Source organism: Chlorocebus sabaeus, chromosome 8, assembly GCF_047675955.1.
Source record: "Chlorocebus sabaeus isolate Y175 chromosome 8, mChlSab1.0.hap1, whole genome shotgun sequence".
NCBI classification, from domain to species: Eukaryota; Metazoa; Chordata; class Mammalia; order Primates; family Cercopithecidae; genus Chlorocebus; species Chlorocebus sabaeus.
The window spans coordinates 34479192-34498687 of NC_132911.1; the positions used below are offsets into that span (position 1 = coordinate 34479192).

At 39.1% G+C, this 19496-nt stretch overlaps 1 long non-coding RNA gene across 1 annotated transcript in view; it reads left to right on the forward strand.

The window, feature by feature from the left end:
• Window positions 1–19496, forward strand: part of LOC140712299 (uncharacterized) — a 91393-nt gene that overhangs the window by 39610 nt on the left and 32287 nt on the right. The window contains exon 3 of the long non-coding RNA XR_012093829.1: window positions 3723–3856. This is a non-coding gene — a long non-coding RNA (uncharacterized lncRNA). The remainder of the gene's footprint in view (window positions 1–3722; window positions 3857–19496) is intronic.

Here is a 19496-nt window from a genome sequence, read left to right on the forward strand (position 1 = left end):
AGTTGATGCAGTTTCTTCCTAACATAGATGGACTTTACATTTTGACATGTTTTTGCAATGGCTGGTACCTGTTGATACCAAAGCCTGGCAGAGATACAACAAACAAAGAGAATATTAGACCAATATCCCTGATGAACATCGATGCAAAACTCCTCAGTAAAATACTGGAAAACTGAATCCAGCAGCACACCAAAAAGCTTATCCACCATGATCAAGTGGGCTTCATCCCACAGATGCAAGGTTGGTTCAACATACACAAATCAATAAACGTAATCCAGCACATAAACAGAAACAAAGACAAAAACCACATGATTATCTCAATAGATGCAGAGAAGGCCTTTGACAAAATTCAACAGCCCTTCATGCTAAAAACTCTCAATAAATTTGATATTGGTGGTATGTATCTCAAAATATTAAGAGCTATTTAAGACAAACCCACAGCCAGTATCATACTGAATGGGCAAAAACTGGAAGCATTCCCTTTGAAAACTGGCACAAGATGCCCTCTCTCATCTCTCCTATTCAACATAGTGTTGGAAGTTCTGGCTAGGGCAATAAGGCAAGAGAAAGAAATAAAGAGTATTCAGTTAGGAAAACAAGTCAAATTGTCCCTGTTTGCAGATGGCATGATTATATATTTAGAAAACCCCATTGTCTCAGCCCAAAATCTCCTTAAGCTGATAAGTAAATTCAGCAAAGTCTCAGGATACAAAATCAATGTGCAAAAATCACAAACATTCTTATACACCAGTAACAGACAAACAGAGAGCCAAATCACGAATGAACTCCCATTCACAATAGCTTCAAAGAGAATAAAATACTCAGGAATCCAACTTACAAGGGACGAAAAGGACCTCTTCAAGGAGAACTACAAACCACTGCTCAATGAAATAAAAGAGGACACAAACAAATGGAAGAACATACCATTCTTATGGATAGGAAGAATCATTGTGAAAATGGCCATACTGCCCAAGGTAGTTCATAGATTCAATGCCATCCCCATTAAGCTACCAATGACTTTCTTCACAGAATTGGAAAAAACTGCTTTAAATTTCATATGGAACCAAGAATGACCCCGCGTTGCCAAGAAAATCCTAAGCCAAAAGAACAAAGCCGGAAGCATCATGCTACCTGACTTCAAGCTATACTACAAGGCTACAGTAACTGAAACAGCATGGTACTGGTACCAAAACAGAGATATAGACCAATGAAACAGAACAGAGCCCTCAAAAATAATACCACACATCCACAACCATCTGATCTTTGACAAACCTGACAAAAACAAGAAATGGGGAAAGCATTCCCTATTTAATAAATGGTGCTGGGAAAATTGGCTAGCCATAAGTAGAAAGCTGAAACTGGATCCTGTCCTTATTCCTTATACGAAAATTAATTCAAGATGGATTAGAGACTTAAATGTTAGACTTAAAACCATAAAAACCCTAGAAGAAAACCTAGGTAATACCATTCAGGACATAGGCATGGACAAGGACTTCATGTCTAAAACACCAAAAGCAACGGTAACAAAGCCAAAATTGACAAATGGGATCTAATTAAACTAAAGAGCCTCTGCACAGCAAAAGAAACTACCATCAGAGTGAACAGGCAACCTATAGAATGGGAGAACATTTTCGCAATCTACACATCTGACAAAGGAATCATATCCAGAACCTACAGAGAACTCAATCAAATTTACAAGAAAAAAACAAACAATCCCATCAAAAAGTGGGCAAAAGATATGAACAGCCACTTCTCAAAAGAAGACATTCATACAGCCAACAGACACATGAAAGAATGCGCATCATCACTCGCCATCAGAGAAATGCAAGTCGAAACCACAATGAGATACCATCTCACACCAGTTAGAATGGTGATCATTAAAAAATCAGGAAACAACAGGTGCTGGAGAGGATGTGGAGAAGTAGGAATGCTTTTACACTGTTGGTGGGACTGTAAACTATTTCAACCATTGTGGAAAACAGTATGGCGATTCCTCAAGGATCTAGAATTAGAAATAACATTTGACCCAGCCATCCCATTACTGGGTATATACCCAAAGGATTATGTCATGCTGTTATAAAGACACATGCACACGTATGTGTATTGCAGCACTATTCACAATAGCAAAGACTTGGAACCAACCCAAATGTCCATCAGTGACAGACTAGATTAAGAAAATGTGGCACATACACATCGTGGAATACTATGCAGCCACAAAACAGGATGAGTTCATGTCTTTTGTAGGGACACGGATGCAGCTGGAAACCATCTTTCTCAGCAAACTATCACAAGAAGAGTAAACCAAATACCACATGTTCTCACTCATAGGTGGGAATTGAACAATGAGATCACTTGGACACAGGAAGGGGAATATCACACACTGGGTCGTATTGTGGGGAGGGGTGGGAGGGATAGCATTAGGAGATATACCTAATGTAAATGACGAGTTAATGGGTGCAGCACAGTAACATGGCACATGTATACGGAAACACACAAAGATAAGGGAAGAAGGCCACGTGAAGACAGGCAGAGACTGGGGCTATGCTTCCCAATCTAAAGAATACCAGGAATCCCTGGAAACCAAAAGGAACAATAAAGTATTCCTGCCTAGAGCATTCAGAGGGAGCGTGGTCCTACCAACACTGATTTTGGAGTTCAGACCTAAAAAGTGTGAGAATAGAAATGTCCTCTGTCTCCAATTAGTAAGTGGTGGTTTGTTGGGGCAGCCCAAGGAACTCCCTACCTGCTGTAACAGAGATAGAAGCAAAATATGTGGGGAAACAGTGTAGAACCACGCTCTCTGTGGGGCAATGTGGTTTTACAAGGGACATGATATCAGACCCAGAACTTTAAAAAAGAGTCAGTATTTTCCAGGTGAAGTTAGTTTAGGGCCAATCTACCATTTCATTCCTGTTGGCAGAGCTTAATTTGGTCATGCTGGTGATGTTTGGGAATGATAAGCTCACTATGCAGTTGACCTTTGAACAAAACAGATTTGAACTACAAGGGCCCACTTACACAGATTGTCTTCTTCTTCTGCCACTTCTGAAACAGCAAGACCATCCTCTACCCTTCCTCCTCCTCCTCAGCCTACTCAACCTTCATCACAAGGATCATCACCTTTATGATGATCCACTTCCAGTTAATAAATAGTAAATATATTTTCTCTACTTTATGATTTTCTTAATAACATTCTGCTATCCTCTAGCTTACTTTACTGTAAGAATATAGGATATAATACATATATAAAATATGTGTCAATTGACTGTTTATGTAATCAATAAGGCTTCCAGTCAACAGTAGACTATTAGTAGTTAAGTGTTTGGGGAGTCAAAAGTTATATGCAGATTTTTGACTGCACAGGGTGTGGGGTTCAGCACACCTGACCTTGTTGTTTTTCAAGGATCAACTGTGGCTATCTTAAACTATGTAGAGTTTATTTTAAGGATAGACATGTAGATAAGCAAACAACGATTTCAGCCATATGCATAGATTTCAAGGGAAGCCAGGCAAAGCAAAGCATCCAAGCTAAGAAGGAGCAGAAACAGTAGCAAAAGTAGTCTCTGAGCTTGGACAAGTCGGTTGTTGTTGCTCTAAAGAGCTCTAGAAATATCTGCAGCAAAGCTTCTCAATTTTTATTCTAACTCTTTACTATTAATTCAAATCTATCTCTATATCTGTCCACTTACTTTTCTGTTAACAATTTGATGATTCCCCTCCAGATTTCCTAACACAAACTCCAGGGAAAGAATCATATTGACTCACCTAGTAATCTACCAAGCCCTGTCAGAGGCTACTGTCCCTCCTATTCCACTTTTCAAAGCCTGTCAAAGATGACAAAGATGACAAACAAGTGGTAAGACTCTAGAAAAGGCTACAGTTGTGAAGGGCCTTAAATGTCTATCTGAACAATTTTAATTTTATTCTTTGTTTTGAGGTAATTAAAATATTCTTTTGTATGGGGAAATGTCATGATTAACTTTGCTTTTTAGGAAGACACCTATACAACTAAAAACTAAAATGCAATGAGACTCATGGTAAAGGTGATAGCGAGAAGCTTTTCTAGTGTTCAAACCAGATGAGGGCTGAGATAGAACTGGAATCCAATGTTTTTCTGCCATCTACTCCTTAGTAGTTTCATGTAGAAAGCTGTCTAAAATATGAAGCACACAGATCTCTTGAGATTTTCTGCTTTGATCTTTGCTTTTTTATTTAGCTTCATTTAGCACCAATGTGTCAGTGGAAAAGGGGATTTGATGACTTCAGGTTCATAGATGGCGATGTACCATGCTTCCACACCGGAGGGAGGCAAAACCTCAAAACCTTGGCATTTCTATCCATGATTTTAACAGCTTGAGTTATATAAATGCTTGTTCCTGTAGGGAAGAAAAAAAAAAAAAAAGCCAGGCATCAACCAAAACACCTTCCACAAAATGACTAGATAATAAAGATTAAGTATAGAGTAAATCCATTTAACTTTAGGTAAAAGACAACCCCAGATATTTATTATTGCTGTCTTTTCTAATGTTTTCCTTTTATTTCTCTTTCAATTAAGATACAACTTTGAGTACTAAGCATTCCAATTGTGTCATTATCCAGACACTTTGGAGAGGGGAGGAGGGAGGTTTGGCAAGATTTATACATATACAGTGCACGCAGGTACAATAGGCACAGAGTAGAAAACAAAGGCTCGTGTCAACCAGTCATTTTCCATCTTACATTTCAAACTGTCATTTTAAACAAGCAAATACAAACATTCCTGAGCAATGAGAAAAAGCAAAGCAGGCTATTATTTTTTTTTTGAGGGGAGGGGTTCTTTTTTTTGCTTCCACTTTTTATCTTTCAGTGAGTTTCCTAATAACGCCTTTGACAAGTAACATGCTTTTTCCATTTGCAATAAAACTCACTAAAGAACAGGCGGCTCTCCCTTCCTTTATCAGCTTCCTTTGTTGCTGCTGCCCCAGGAGGCTTTTTTTTTTTTTTTTTCCTCCAAATAAGGCCTCAACCAAGAGGGAGATATTTTATAATGAGTAATTACACCAAGATCATTTCATTAACCCTTTATTGTCCTCAAATCTGATTTAATCTGCTGAAAAAAAAGAACATAATTGAAAATATAGGAAATCCATAACAATAAATGACAGAGCTGGAAGAGATATGCTTGCATGGTGTGTGATGGAAAAATTCACCTTCAGGGACACTGCCTGGCCTTTTCAAGAAACCAGCAGTCATAAGTGCATCCTAGAAGCACACTGAGTTTTCAAAGATACCAAAGGAAGAAGAGAACAACAAATTACAGTTAAATGCACTTACCCTCCATTTACACTGAGTATTATGTGCAGTTGGGAAGAGCATGGAATCTGTAGTCAGGTGGAAAGTCTGGATCTAAATTTCCCACCAGGCAAGATACCTAACCCATGATATATCTTCCTGAGATAATGGAGATTATGTTGGTTCCTAACTCATGGAAGATTGCAAAGAAGAAATGCAACACTGTATATAAAGCTCTAAGCATGAGGTCTGCTATATAGTAGTTCCCTGAAAAATGTTAGGTGTTCAAGATAAGATAGACAACAGCATTTTTATACTCTACATTAAGTGACTGCCCTTGCACTAAAAGAATTTGTCATCTAATATAGAGCATAAAGAGTCCCGAGGTATTACTGTTTTCTCTGATGAATTTGGTAGGTTGGTTTTAATTCTAGGTCTCTTTGGAAGTGTTCAGGTCCTCAATCACTCTTCAATTTGTTGTAATATCACACAATTATTCTTGGCCTCTGTTGTCTATCTAAAGCAGGAATATTTTATTACTATTGTCTGTACCATAAGTAAAAGAGATGACACAGAGCCCATCTAATCTTAGAATTAAATAACCAAGGAAAGGTTTAGCAGCGTAGTATATTGAAAATACCTGTTCATAGTAGTAGTCAAATAAACTTGGATCCAGCATCTCATTTGTTTAGCAACCTTAATGTTGGTGCTTTCTCTTTGGGTTACAGTTTCTTCATTTATGAAGCAGGGGTAGTAATATCTACACAATAGTGTTAATGAGAGGATGAAGTATAGAATTTTTTAGAATTTTATTTTGAAATAATATTAGACTTACTAGAGAGTTGTAAAAGTAACACAAATTTTCTTCATCCTGCTTCTCCTGATGTTAACACCTTCCATAGCTGTACTACAATTATCAAAACCTGGAAGCTAGCATTGATATCATTCAAATTTAGAGATTGTTAACTAATGTATGTGTATTATACAAATTTCGTCAATTTTCTCATTAATGTCCTTTTTTCTGGTCCAAGATCCAATTCCGAATTTGGTAGTGCATTTAGTTTTCAAGTCTGTTTAGTGATTTCCAGTCTGTGGTAGTTTCTCAGTCTTTCTTTGTCATTCATGACCTTAACACTTTTGTCTTGTATAGTACTAACAATTTATCTTTTAGACTCTCTTTCCATTTGGACTTGGCTGATTTATTTTTATAATTAGGTTGAGATTACACATTTCTGTCAAGAATGCAGCCCATTGTGTAGCATTGTGATGATTGTGTGATGAGTCCTCCTCAGTACAACAAAACAGTGAGAACATGATGTTATGGCTTGTTATTAGTGATATTAATTTTGATCACTTGATGAAGATAGGCCTGCCAGATTTTATCACTATAAGGTGACCATTTATTCCTTGTAATGAATGTCTTATGGTGAGATATTTTGTGACCACACAAGTGTCCCTTTTCTCATACTTCTGTCTACTAATTTTATTATCTACCCATGATTCCTGCCTGCAACCCATATGTGTTGATTACCTAATGGTCACTTGTTATTCATTATTCCTGCAAATTAATTGGAATTTTACTGTAAGGAAGAGCTATCTCTTCTTCCCTATTTATTTAACTGTTTACTTCCATCAATATGGACTCATGTATATCTATTTTATTGTATGGGTTATAATCTCTTTCCATCAGTGTATATTCTTTGCTTGACTCTTCCTAGGTTTGACCATTGAGAGGTATGTCAAATTAGACTCTGAGTTGTTTGAACATGGTCCCATCATTTTCTGAGTAGTTGTTGACTTTCTGGAACCACAAAAATTCCATGCTTAACTTCTACTTTTCCTGCTCAACTTTGGAATCAACTATTTCTCCAAGGAGTCCTAGTTTCTTTATTGGGAAATTGCATTTAGAAATCAATATCCAGATGCTAGGTGAGCTGATGCCTACTAAGATATTATTGCTTCTAGGTGCTTGCAATAAATATTCTTAGGAAATATGTGTATAATACAAACACATACACATGCACATGCACATATACACATGGCTATATATACACACACACACATATACACACACATATGGTTATATGATTTCTCCAGCAATGAGTAAATTTCATTCATTCATTTTTTGATGTGTTCTACAGGTCAAAGCTTTAACAAAAGTTGTACTCAGCAAAGTATGACTCCTGCCAATCCTTTTATCCCATTTTCATTTACTCATCCTTTTTACCTTAATGTCATCTTCCCCACCTAGGTAAGTTATGTCATTAGTCTCTGGTTTATCTTTCCTGTATTTATTTTTGCATATATTATCAGGTATCTATATATTTTCTTGTATTCCTCTCTCTTAAATAGAAGTAGCATACCGTAGATATTTATATGTGTTTTGATTTTTTTTACTTAACAATACAACCAAGAAATTCATCCGTCTTACTTAATAAGGTATCTTCTTATTTTTTTTATTGCTGCATAGTTCTCTATTGTGTGGCTATACTTTAGTTTATTCAAACGCTCTTCTATGTATGGCACTTGGGTTGTTTCTAATATTTTGGATTTACAAAGAATGCTGCAGTGAATAACCTTGTGCTTATGTACTTTTGTATTGGTATAAGTATCATAACATTTTTAAAGTGTTGGGTATATAGCAAAAGTAGTCACTAATCCTTCCAAATTTGTAGAGCGCCTAGGCTGATATCCAGAAGTGTTTGAGGTATCAATGTTAGGAGGAGGTTATTATTGACTGAACATGTCTGGTATACAAAGAGGAAGAAAAAGCCTCTGACTGATAACGCTTGAAAATCAGGAGATGGTTGAAAGCACCAAGTGTATTGGGAAGAAAGAGCTGGACAAAACTTGACCTGACATAACGGATCTGCACAGTCAGCTAATCAAGAAGTTTTGGAAGAGGAAAATCAGAGTCAGAAGAGAGGGCCTGAGGCCACCAGGAACAGGATTGTTTTCAGTGCATGGAGAACCAACTAGTGTTAAAGATGTAACCAGGGAAGCAAATGACTCTCCTTGCAGAAAGCCTGGCAAGTGTGGCTACTTTTTAAAAACATGTAAATTTCTTCAAACTGTTATTAATGAAAATGTAGCAGACAGAGGCTATTCGAAGTAAATGACAGTTTGTTCTCAGTCTTACATTTCTTGTAAATGCATGTAGGGTTTCCTGACCCACATCCCTCCATTTGAGAATTCTTTCCTAAGACCATTTTCTAACTTTCATAACTTCAAATCAAAACATATTAAAAAGAACAATTTCTGATTGTGTGACTGTTCCTTTTAATTTTATCCTGGTTTGCCTGAAGTCAAAAAGTTATTAAGACTCTATTAATGTAGCAAAAGAAAACAGAAAATCATTGAAATTATCTTTATGGTATTGTCTTTGTTCATTTTGTGTTTCTGTAAAGGAATACCACAGACTGTGTTCTTTCATAATCAGCATTAATCTCTGCATGAGGGTGGATCCCTCAGGACCTAAATGCCTATTAGGCCACACCTCCCAACACTGTTGCATTGGGGATGAAGTTTCCAGCACCTGAACTCTGGAGGACACATTTAAATCATAACAGGTATCTAAACATTCCTTCCACAAGGTGAAAGAGGTGTTGTGGTATCAATAAATACATCCATACTCCTTTTCCAAATTCCAAAATCACTGAGAGAAGGAGACACCAGAGAGACAGAGAACAAAATAGTAGCTTCATTACTACAAAACAGTGCAAATCTGGAGAAAGTGATGTAATACCTGTGATACACTGATCTTGTTCATGCTTCATCCCCATGACAGGAAAAAGAGGAAAATCGAAGTTCGCTTGTGAGGAACTGTCTATCAGAAAATGGAAGTTTCTTGTTGACAAGATCAGCCCCAAAGTGGAGAGCAGGAAGAGCAGAACCAAGAACACTCAAGCACTTCTTTCAAATTCATCAATTAAGAAAGTTACATCTCTTCCCATTGGGTAGGGGTGGTTATATATAGGAGGAGAGGCTAGAGTTCCTCTGCACCCATAAGTTGACAGAAGGGAAATTTTTTTTTTTTCTTTTTTGAGATTGAGTCTTGCTCTGTCACCCAGCTGGATGGAGTACAGGGGCACAATCACAACTCACTGCAGCCGCGAACTCCTGGCCTCAAGTGATGCTCCCACCTCAGCCTCCCAAAACACTGGGATTACAGGCATGAGCCACCGTACCCAGCCAGGATATAGTTGACTTTTTTTTATTTTTTAAATTTTTTTGAGGTAAAGTTTCGCTCCTGTTGCCTAGGCTAGAGTGCACTGATGTGATCTCGGCTCACTGCAACCTCTATGTCCCAGGTTCCAGCGATTCTCCTGCCTAAGCCTCCTGAGTAGCTGGGATTACAGGCATGCGCCATCACGCTCGACTAATTTTGTATTTTTAGTAGAGATTGGGTTTCACCATGTTGGTCAGGCTGGTCTTGAACTCCCAACCTCAGGTGATCTGCCAATCTGTCTCCTAAAGTGCTGGGATTACAGGTGTGAGCCACCACCCACCCTCACCATTGAGAACTCCCAACCTACACACTTCCAAAGATGAGATTGGAGAGCTACTTTAATACTCTGGATGCACTCATTTCCAAAGGCATACTTACACCTTCTGATGTGGCCCTCTGTTAGGACCCTCAGGTTTATTGTATACATTTGGTGGATCAGGACATGCTAAGTCCTGACCTCAGAGGCACGCTTGGTGGCAAAATTCTTAGCAAGAGTGCTATTTAATGAAAATTAAGCACTCCAGAATCCTCCTGCTTCTGTCTCTCTCTCTTTTTTTTTTAATCTGACGCTGCTTTTACATCTTGAATTAATTATTCTTCCAAAGCTCCTTGATTTGTTTGTATCATGCAGGGAGAGACAGGTAGGAGAGTTAATTAAATATCTTCTTGTCAGACAACTGATGAAATCTTCAGTGACACTAGTCTTGGAGTGTGTTATGTATATATGTGTTTGCGTGTGGTTGTTCTTAACTTATTTTTCTGTGAAGAGATTGAAAGTCAGTAATCGTCTCCTTATTTATTTTAATGGCTGGGTGGACTTTGCTTTGAAAAAGATCAGACTACAGCAGCACAGAAGCCAAGTGGCAGTAGGGGTCTAACTGGGTGATTTATCAGACAGTGCTCATAAGCAACTAGGGCCGTGTCATAGTCAAAACCTCTTTCCTGGGCTTTGCACTACATGGTACCTCAAGATCTATTTCACTGTATCCTTTGTGTTAATAGGGATGGACACAGCCCATTGCCTATAAGGATATAGGAGGTTGTTGGAGAGAATTGTGTCGCTGTAAGAACAACAAGACTATTACAAGAGCAAATATCTGGGTGAGGAACAGGGAGTGAGCGATTGGGGTGCTCACTGGGCTTAAATATCATCTGGGAGAAGAGAGTACCATTTTTGGTAACAAAGAATAATTTCCAGGCCTTTTGCATCTACAGTCACAGCTATTTTTTTTATTTTAGACAGTTAGTTTGTTTATATATTCAAAAATAGTGTGTATCTTGTCGTTGAGGAGACAATAATTGGGAAGAAGAAACATCGGATTTAAGATTCTTTGAGATTATCTCTTCTATTATTTAAGCAACAATCTCCCGTCCAAGGGAAGTAAAGCATGGTTTATTATAGGTAGCCAAGTATTTGATTATATGCTATACATAAGCTATGTGAATATGCTCCTTTTACAGAAGAATATAATTTATTTCTGCTTTTTCTTTTTTTTGAAAGAGAGTCTCACTCTGTCACCCAGCCTGGAGTACAGTGGCCGGATCTTGGTTCACTGCAACCTCTGCCTCCTGGGTTCAAGCAATTCTCCTTCCTCAGCCTCCCAGATAGATGGGATTACAGGTGCCCACTACCACGCCCAGCTAATTTTTCTTTCTTCTTTTTTTTTTCAATATATATATTTTAGTAGAGATAGGGTTTCACCATGTTGCCCAAATTATTTTGAACTCCTGAACTCAGGCAATCCGCCTATCTCAGCCTCCCAAAGTGCTGGGATTACAGGTGTGAGCCACCATGCCCTGCCAACGGCTCGTTTTGTTGTTGTTATTGTGTTTGTTGTTGTTGTTGTTGTTATTTTGAGACAGAGTCTTACTCTGTCCCCCAGGCTGGAGTACAGTGACGCGTTCTCCACTCACTGTAACCTCTGCCTCCCGGGTTCAAGTGATTCTCCTGTCTCAGCCTCCTGAGTAGCTGGGATTACAGGTGCACACCATCAGGTCTGGCTAATTTTTGTATTTTTAGTAAAGTTGGGGTTTCACCATGTTGGCCAGGCTGGTCTTGAACTCCTGACCTCAGGTGATCCACCTGCCTTGGCCTACCAAAGTGCTGGAATTACAGGCATGAGTCACCGTGCCAGGCAATATAATTATTTAAAATAAGTTATTTATTTACTGTTTTCAAATCTTTAAGAAAAACTTCCTTGAATTTCTTAGTTTGAATGATGGGAAATATTTTTGCCACATAATGAAAGAAATAATAAAATTCTTTAGAGGGCCTTGGCTGTGTCACCTGGTCTCTGTTCCATCATTCTTGGATGGCAGCTTGGGGTTCATTTTCTACATGTCTTGAAAAATATTTGCCTATACTTTAGCCTGAGTGGAATAGTCCCCTAAAATCACCCTCAATCCCAGATCCTTTGTCAATTAAAGGATCACCTCGATCACAATGCTTTCCTTATTAATTGTAACTAGAAGTCGTTTTCCCTTGACCTCTTCCAATCTGTGGTTCACATTCACTTATAGTACTTCTTGCACATTGTCTTTCATACCTATTTAAGTGTATTCCCTATTTTCTTTACTACATATCTTTCTTAAGAGTAGGGACTATATCTTAAGTGCACTGTCACATAAATGTGAACATTAAACATAGTCTTGTTTTCCTGGAATGCATTTCTAATTGAAGGTAGGGGTAGAGAAAATAATAATAATAAAAAAAAGAAGCAAATAAAGTAATAAGGTAAAAATATTAACACTATAATCATTTTTACAAGAAATAAAACAGTCATATGGTAGAGAGTGACCAGGCAGTGGAGGTGGGGTGCATTGTTATGTATGAGGAGGTAGATGGTAGAGGAGTTGAATAATCAGAAAAAGCCTCTGGGATGTTCAAGCTGAGGCCTGAAGGAAAAGAAAGAACTGAAGATGCAAATATCTCTTACTAGAGTGTTTTATGGACAAGCAACAGAGAGCAAGTCTCTTTCTTAGATAGTTATGACCTTAGAAGGCACGGTAAAGAAAAAGTGGCTAGTATGTGGGTATGTGTTCTCGGTCAACATTAAGGGATGGATAGAAGTTGGGGAAACCATCATAAAGCTCTAGTGGGCTGTGAAAAGGAGTATCTTAAGCAGGTGGGTAATATAGACTAAGTTTCATTGCTAAAGACCCTTCTGAATGTTGTGTAGAACAGGATTATAAGTGTGCCAGAATGGCAAGAGGAAGACCAGTTACAAGGAGGATGCATTAGTCCAGGTGAGAGTGAATGCATCTTGAATGAGGGTGGATTATATCATTTCACCCTGGGGTTGTTGAGGACAAGATATGTAGGCAATTAAATGAAACAAAGAGGAAGTCTTCCTGGAATGAGCATATGTCTTTATTTTGGCAACCTCTATTTGTAAATCAGGAAAATGTGGGGCAACATGAATTCCAATCCTTACCTAACCCAAACTCTAACCCTAACACAAGCTAACGGGATTAGCAGGGGAAATTATACAGAGAAACGGCTTTATTCTCTTTTGGAAATTTTGATATAGGTTTGGTAAAGTTGTACTTTTTAAAGATGAACAAAGACTCTGGACTTCCTTCAGAGCAATAAATCTAAACTCTGTGTCTCAACTAGTATTCTTGCAAATGAGAGGTTCACCTCCTTCATTTGGATGAAGCAGAACTGAACTGAAGTGGGATTCTAAGTGGGCACAGTGTTAAGTAAATTAGGCCAAAATGTATAGGAATCAAGAAAATTTCTGTTTTATTATCCTATAATGTCCTTAATTATACCAGTTGTAGACTCTTAAAACACCCATCTCATCTCAGTACTTCTGTAAAATCGATTTTTCTCTGATACCTGGAAATTTTGTGCCACCTTGAAAAATTATTTTCCTGTTTACCTACGAATTTTACCTTCAAAAATGGAGTGATATCCTCAGGAAAGCACAGACTGGGTCTTATGATATCATTATACACTCAGTGCCAACAAAGTCATTCATACAGTTAGACTTCAGTAAATATTTGGAGTGTTACTAATGACAAAATTGTTCACCATCCCTAAAATGACTATTCTGTGCCTTGACATGGGGACAAATTTCTTGATGAATACGTGCTTACCAGGTAATCTCTAGTCACACCCCAGGTCGGTAGTTCTTTTTATAGGATTGTAGAAAATTCTTCTTGCTCCTGATTCCAGATCCTTGTTGTTGATCTTGTTTACACTAAGCTTTCTTGACAACCCCTGCTCTGTCCAAGGGCAGTGACAGGTTGATATGCTAATAGCTGGTTTCTTCTTGTGCCTGCATTGCTCTTCATTGCGAATAAGAAAGATGCCATGTCAGTAAAATACATTTTTATATCTTTTGCATTAGCCAGTGAGAATAAGAATAGCCAAGTCACTTAACTGCCTCAAAGCTCTGCTGTTCAGTGACCCTGACTGCTCCTTTAGCCTGGGCTGAATGTGAACAGTGACCTCAAGGTGAAAACTTTCATTGGCTCCTCCTAAATTCCTAACACTTCAATTCCCCTAGGATCTTGAATGTTTTGCTTTGCAAATAGAAATGTCAAAAGACCCATCTATAAATTTATATTTAGTGACCCAGTGAAAAATTCTGGCTAAGGATATATTTACTTAGGGAATCGTTCTAAGTTGTGAATCAGCTGGAGGAGTGTGGATACCTGTGTGAAAGATGGCACTGATTTCCTAAAAGGCCCTGCCCTCTGTCTTCTGTCTCACCTTGCTAGACATGCTGGGTAGTACCAAGAGCTGCAAGATAAGCAGCGCGGTTTACTCTGCCTTGAGACAGCATGATGAGAATCAGCTCAGAGAAGGAGATTTTAAAAGATGTTTTATTAATGTGTCCCTTGACGGTTCATTTGCTAAGGGTTTACAAATGCTTTATCAATTTTTAATGGTCTTTATACCTGGATTTTAAAAAAATCCTTAAAGTTGGGAAGGATATGGGCATTGAATAATTCACACTCACTGCTACTTCTACTAAACAAATGCCTTTTAACAGATAAAGTCAGGATAATCTGGAATAAGCTTGTTTATCTCTGGGTTTGTTTCCTTTTCATTTCTCGGTGAATGAAGATTGTACCTGGAAGAACAGGATACATCATCTAGTTATTAAAATTGGAACCTAGGAACCAGGACATTCATGGTTTCAAGCTAATGTTTCTCCTGACCTTGGATAACAGTTGGAAAGTCATTTAATAGGTCTCTCTTCTTGACATTTTCAGATTTCTCAGGCTCTATTCTGCTACTTATATCTAAATGAATTATTGAAGATGAATTTAGCCAGCCACCCATTAGTTTGCACTTTTCTCACTCTCCATATATCATTTTTGGCCTGGCTTTTTTCTTGTAAAGATGCAAACTATGACTATCTCTGCATCCTGTACTCTCAGTAGATGCGTTTTCTGATTCCTCGATACTTCACACTTAGATTTTGTTGCTTTTAACCAAATGCAGTTTGAAATCAAAGGTCATTTTGCATTCCCTGAATGTGCACGCGTGTATAAATGTGTGGACGTTTCAAGGTCAAGAAACACAGTGAATTTTCAGACAGGCCAACTTCAAAATAGAAAGGAGTTAGAGTAGCAGAGCATTTAGAATGGGCAGCACTCAGTGAATCAAGGTGGAGCCTGTTGGTCAGAGTCCTTTTCTCTGAATTTTATGACATGGTTCTGAGACAATTAACCTGGCTATAGAGATTGGTCTACACAAGTACAGCTAGAAGGTCCAATACAATGAGTTTGTTCCAGGAGATTCAATTCTGATGAGAAAACATACCAATCTCAGATAGAAGGCAAGAATTTACAAAATAAAGCATGATGGTAAATTTTATGTGATAACTACTGGAACCAACGTGTACTCAGATTAAATATGTCTGTGTGTGTCTGTAAGGGTGTTTCTGGATGAGATTAATATTTGAATTAGTGATCTCCATAAGTAGATTGCCTTCCCCAATGTGAATGGCCATTATTTAATTCATTGAGGCCCCAAATAGAACAAAAGGCAAAGGAAGAAGGAATTACCCTCTTTTGTTTCTTGCCTGCCTGTTTTAGATTAGACATTGATCTTCTTCTGCCCTTGAGTTAAGATTTCCACCATCAACACCCTTGGTTTCTAGCTCTTTAGACTCAAACTAGAATTACACCCCTGGCTTTTCTGGATCTCTAGCTTCCAGATGACATCACTGGAACTTCAGCCTCCATAATCAGACAAGTGTTTTCCTAAAAGAGTTTTTCTAAAAGAAAACTCTCTCTCTCTCTCTCTCTCCGTATATATATACACACATATATCCTATTGATTCTATTTCTCAGAACTCTGACTATATAGGAGTTGTTGCATTTTAGTTATTGGATGTTGTGCTATAATAGGACTTCAACCAGTAGTTTAGAATACAAAGAATGAGGACTCAACACAGTGGGGTAGGGAAATAGAAGGGATTGGTATACTGTCCAGTGGATACTATGGACTTAGATGGAATTTCTTCCAATGACCTGAAAGAATCTCAAGAAGACAGTTTCAGATATGTATACTTCAGTACCACACCCAAGGCAAGGCAGAAGCAGACCTATGGGTTAACTCAGATCCAGCACAACAGACATGTTACATTGGACCTGAAATTCTTACACTCAGTACCCACTTCTTTCTGTCTTAGCACAAAAATTGTGCTCTTCTCTGATTCCCCAGATCAAATTCCTCCTCATATGGTGCTTGGCCTAAAACCAAAGTTGATCTATTTGTATTGATCCTTGGATTGCCAGTTGTATCTCTCAGAGATTTCATCTCTGCCTTCATTTCTCTGATACTATGCTAACTTTCTGGTAACTCCTTCTCTTCAGAACTTCTTGGGAAATGTTTCCCAACATGCTGTGTGACTCAGAGAACTGTACGGTCAACATTGACTACTCTTTATTGTAAACTCCAACCTTACATTGCAGGACTAATCAATAATAAAACAAATGCTAAGATTCATAAGACATTGATTTTGAGCCTGCTGATGCCAGTTCTGTTCCTGTAGGGTTTATTCTGAGAGACCAAGTCTTCGTTAGCCTAGGTGTCAACAGGAAACTGATAAAACACTCAAATTAGGACATGTCAATAAGGATTCATTCTCAAAATATTACCTCCATAGATGGGGTAGGGAATCACAAGAAAGAGTTTGGTCATCCAGAGTTTATTTCTTATAAGCTCAAAAGTATGAGGTTAAAAAGGAGTGCATAAAACCAAAGAGGAAAAGAGTGCTGTAGTATGTTGCTCATGTTTAGAAGAATAGTACTTCTGTGGAAGAAAACAGTCACCCTGGGGTAGTCACAGGAAGGGAGTTAGAGGGCATAGAGAAAGAAGTACCCTGACCTCAATTCTCTTTTTCCTTTGATCTCTAACTAGGATCCATATTGGATGAACGTAACTGAAAGCTAGAGGATGTGGAAACCCAGTCATATAGTCCCCATGGGCTAGCATCCAACCTCACCACTCTCATCACGCCAACAGATGTGATTTCAGTCTGTGTTCCTGTCTGTGTTCCTGCCCAAATCTCATGTTGACTTGTAATCTTCAATGTCGGAGGAAGGGCCTGGTAGGAGGTGACTGGATCATGAGGGTGGATTTCCCCCTTGCTGTTCTCATGATAGTGAATGAGTTCTCATGAGATCTGATTGTTTAAAAGTGTGTAGCACCTCCCCCTTTTCTCTCTTTCTTCTGCACTGACTGTGTAAGACGTGACTGCTTCCCCTTCATCTTCCACCATAATTGTAAGTTTCCTGAGACCTCCCCAGTCATGCTTCCTATACCTCCTGTGGAACTGTGAACCAATTAAATATCTCTTCTTCATAAAATACTCAGTCTCAGGTATTTCTTTGTGGCAGTGTGAGAATAAACTGTTACCAAAAATTGATACCAGAAGTGGAGTGTTGCTATAAAGGTACCTGAAAATTTGGAAGCAACTTCAGAACTGTGTAACAGGCAGAGGTTGGAGGGGTGTGGAGGGCTCAGAAGAAGACAAAAATGAGGGAAACTTTGGAACATCCTAGAAACTTGTTGTGTCCAAAATGCTCATAGCACTATGGACAATGAAGTCCAGGCTGAGGAGGTCTGTGATGGAAATGAGGAACTTGTTGGGAACACTTTTGCTTTATGTTACCAAAAACCTGGTGGCATTGTGCCACTGCTTAAGGGATCAGTGGAACTCTGAACTTGAGAAAGATGAATTAGGGTATCCAGTGGAAGAAATTTCTAAGCATCAAAGCATTCAAGATGTGGCCTGGCTGCTTCTAAAACCTATGCTTATATGGGTGCACAAATAAATGACCTAAAACTGGAAGTTATATTTAAAAGGGAAGCAGAGTGTAAAAGTTTGGAAAATGTGCAGGTTGCTCATGTGGGAGAAAAGAAAAACCCCTTTTCAGGGGGAGGAATTGAAGCAGGCTGCAGGAATTTGCACAACTGAATGAAAGTAAAGGACCAATAATAGCCAAGACAATGGGAAAAAGGCTATAAAGGCATTTCAGAGACTTTCAAAGCAGTCCCTCCCGTCACAGACCCGTAGGCCTAGAAGGGAAGAATGACTTTGTAGGCCAGGTCCAGGGCCCCACACAGTACCCTGTACAGCTTCAGGACACTTCTCCCTGCATCCCAGCTGCTCTAGCTCCATTCATGGCTCAAAGGGTCCCAGGTTTTCAGGTTGCTGCTCCAGAGGGTGCAAGCCCTAAGCCATGGTGGAATTAAGCCTATAGGTAGGCAGAGTGCAAGAGTTGAAGCTTGGGAGCTTCTGCCTAGATATCAGAAGATGTATGGAAAACCCTGGATGTCCAGGCAGAAATCTGCTGCAGAGACAGAGCCCTCACGGAGAACATCTATTAGGTCAGTGCAGAGGGAAAATGTGGGGTTGCTGTCCCCACACAGAGTCCCTACTGGGTCACTGTCAAGTGGAGCTATGAGAAGTGTGCCACCATCCTCTATACCCCAGAATGGTAGATACACAGACAGCTTGCAGTATGCACCTGAAAAAGCCATAAGCACTCAATGCCAGCCAGCCCTTGAGAGCAGCCTTTGGGACTGAGCCCTGCAAAGCCACAGAGGCAGAGCTGGCTGAAGCCTTGGGAACCCAGCCCTTGCATCAGTATTGCCTGGATGTGAGACATTGAGTCAAGGGAGATTATTTTGGAACGTTAAGATTTAATTACTCTCCTGCTGGGTTTCAGACATGCACAGGGTCTGCATCCCATTTCTTTTAGCCAATTTCTCCCTTTTGGAATGAGAGTATTTACCCAATTCCTGTACTCCCGTTGTATCTTGGAAGTAACTAACTTGTTTTTTATTTTGGTTCATAGGTGGAAGGGACTTGCCTTGTCTCAGATGATACTTTGGACTGTGGACTTTTGAGTTAATGCTGGAAAGAGTTAAGAATTTGGGGCTGGGCATGGTGGATCACACCTGTAATGCCAAGGTGGGTGGATCATCTGAGGTTGGGAGTTCGAGACCAGCCTTACCAACATGGAGAAACCCCATCTCTACTAAAAAATAAATACAAAATTAGCTGAGTGTCATGGTGCATGCCTATAATACCAGCTACTCGGGAGGCTGAGGCAGGAGAATCACTTGAACCTGGGAGGCAGAGGTTGCAGTGAGCTGAGATAGCACCATTGCACAACAGCCTGGGCAATAAGAGTGAAACTCCATCTCAAAAAAAAAAAAAAAAATATATAGAAATTGGGAGACTATTGAGAAGGGATGATTGTATTTTGTAATGTGAGAAGGACATAAGATATGGGATGTGCCAGGAGCAGAATGATATGGTTTGGATTTGTGTCCCTACCCAAATCTCATGTCAAATTGTAATTCCCAATGTTTAAGGAGGGGTCTTGTGGGAGGTGATGAGATCATGGGGTGAACTACCTTCTTGCTGTCCTCATGATTGTGAGTGAGTTCTCATGACATCTTGTTGTTTAAAAGTGTGTAGAACCTCCTACTTCGCTCTCTTCCTTGTGCTCTGGTCATGTA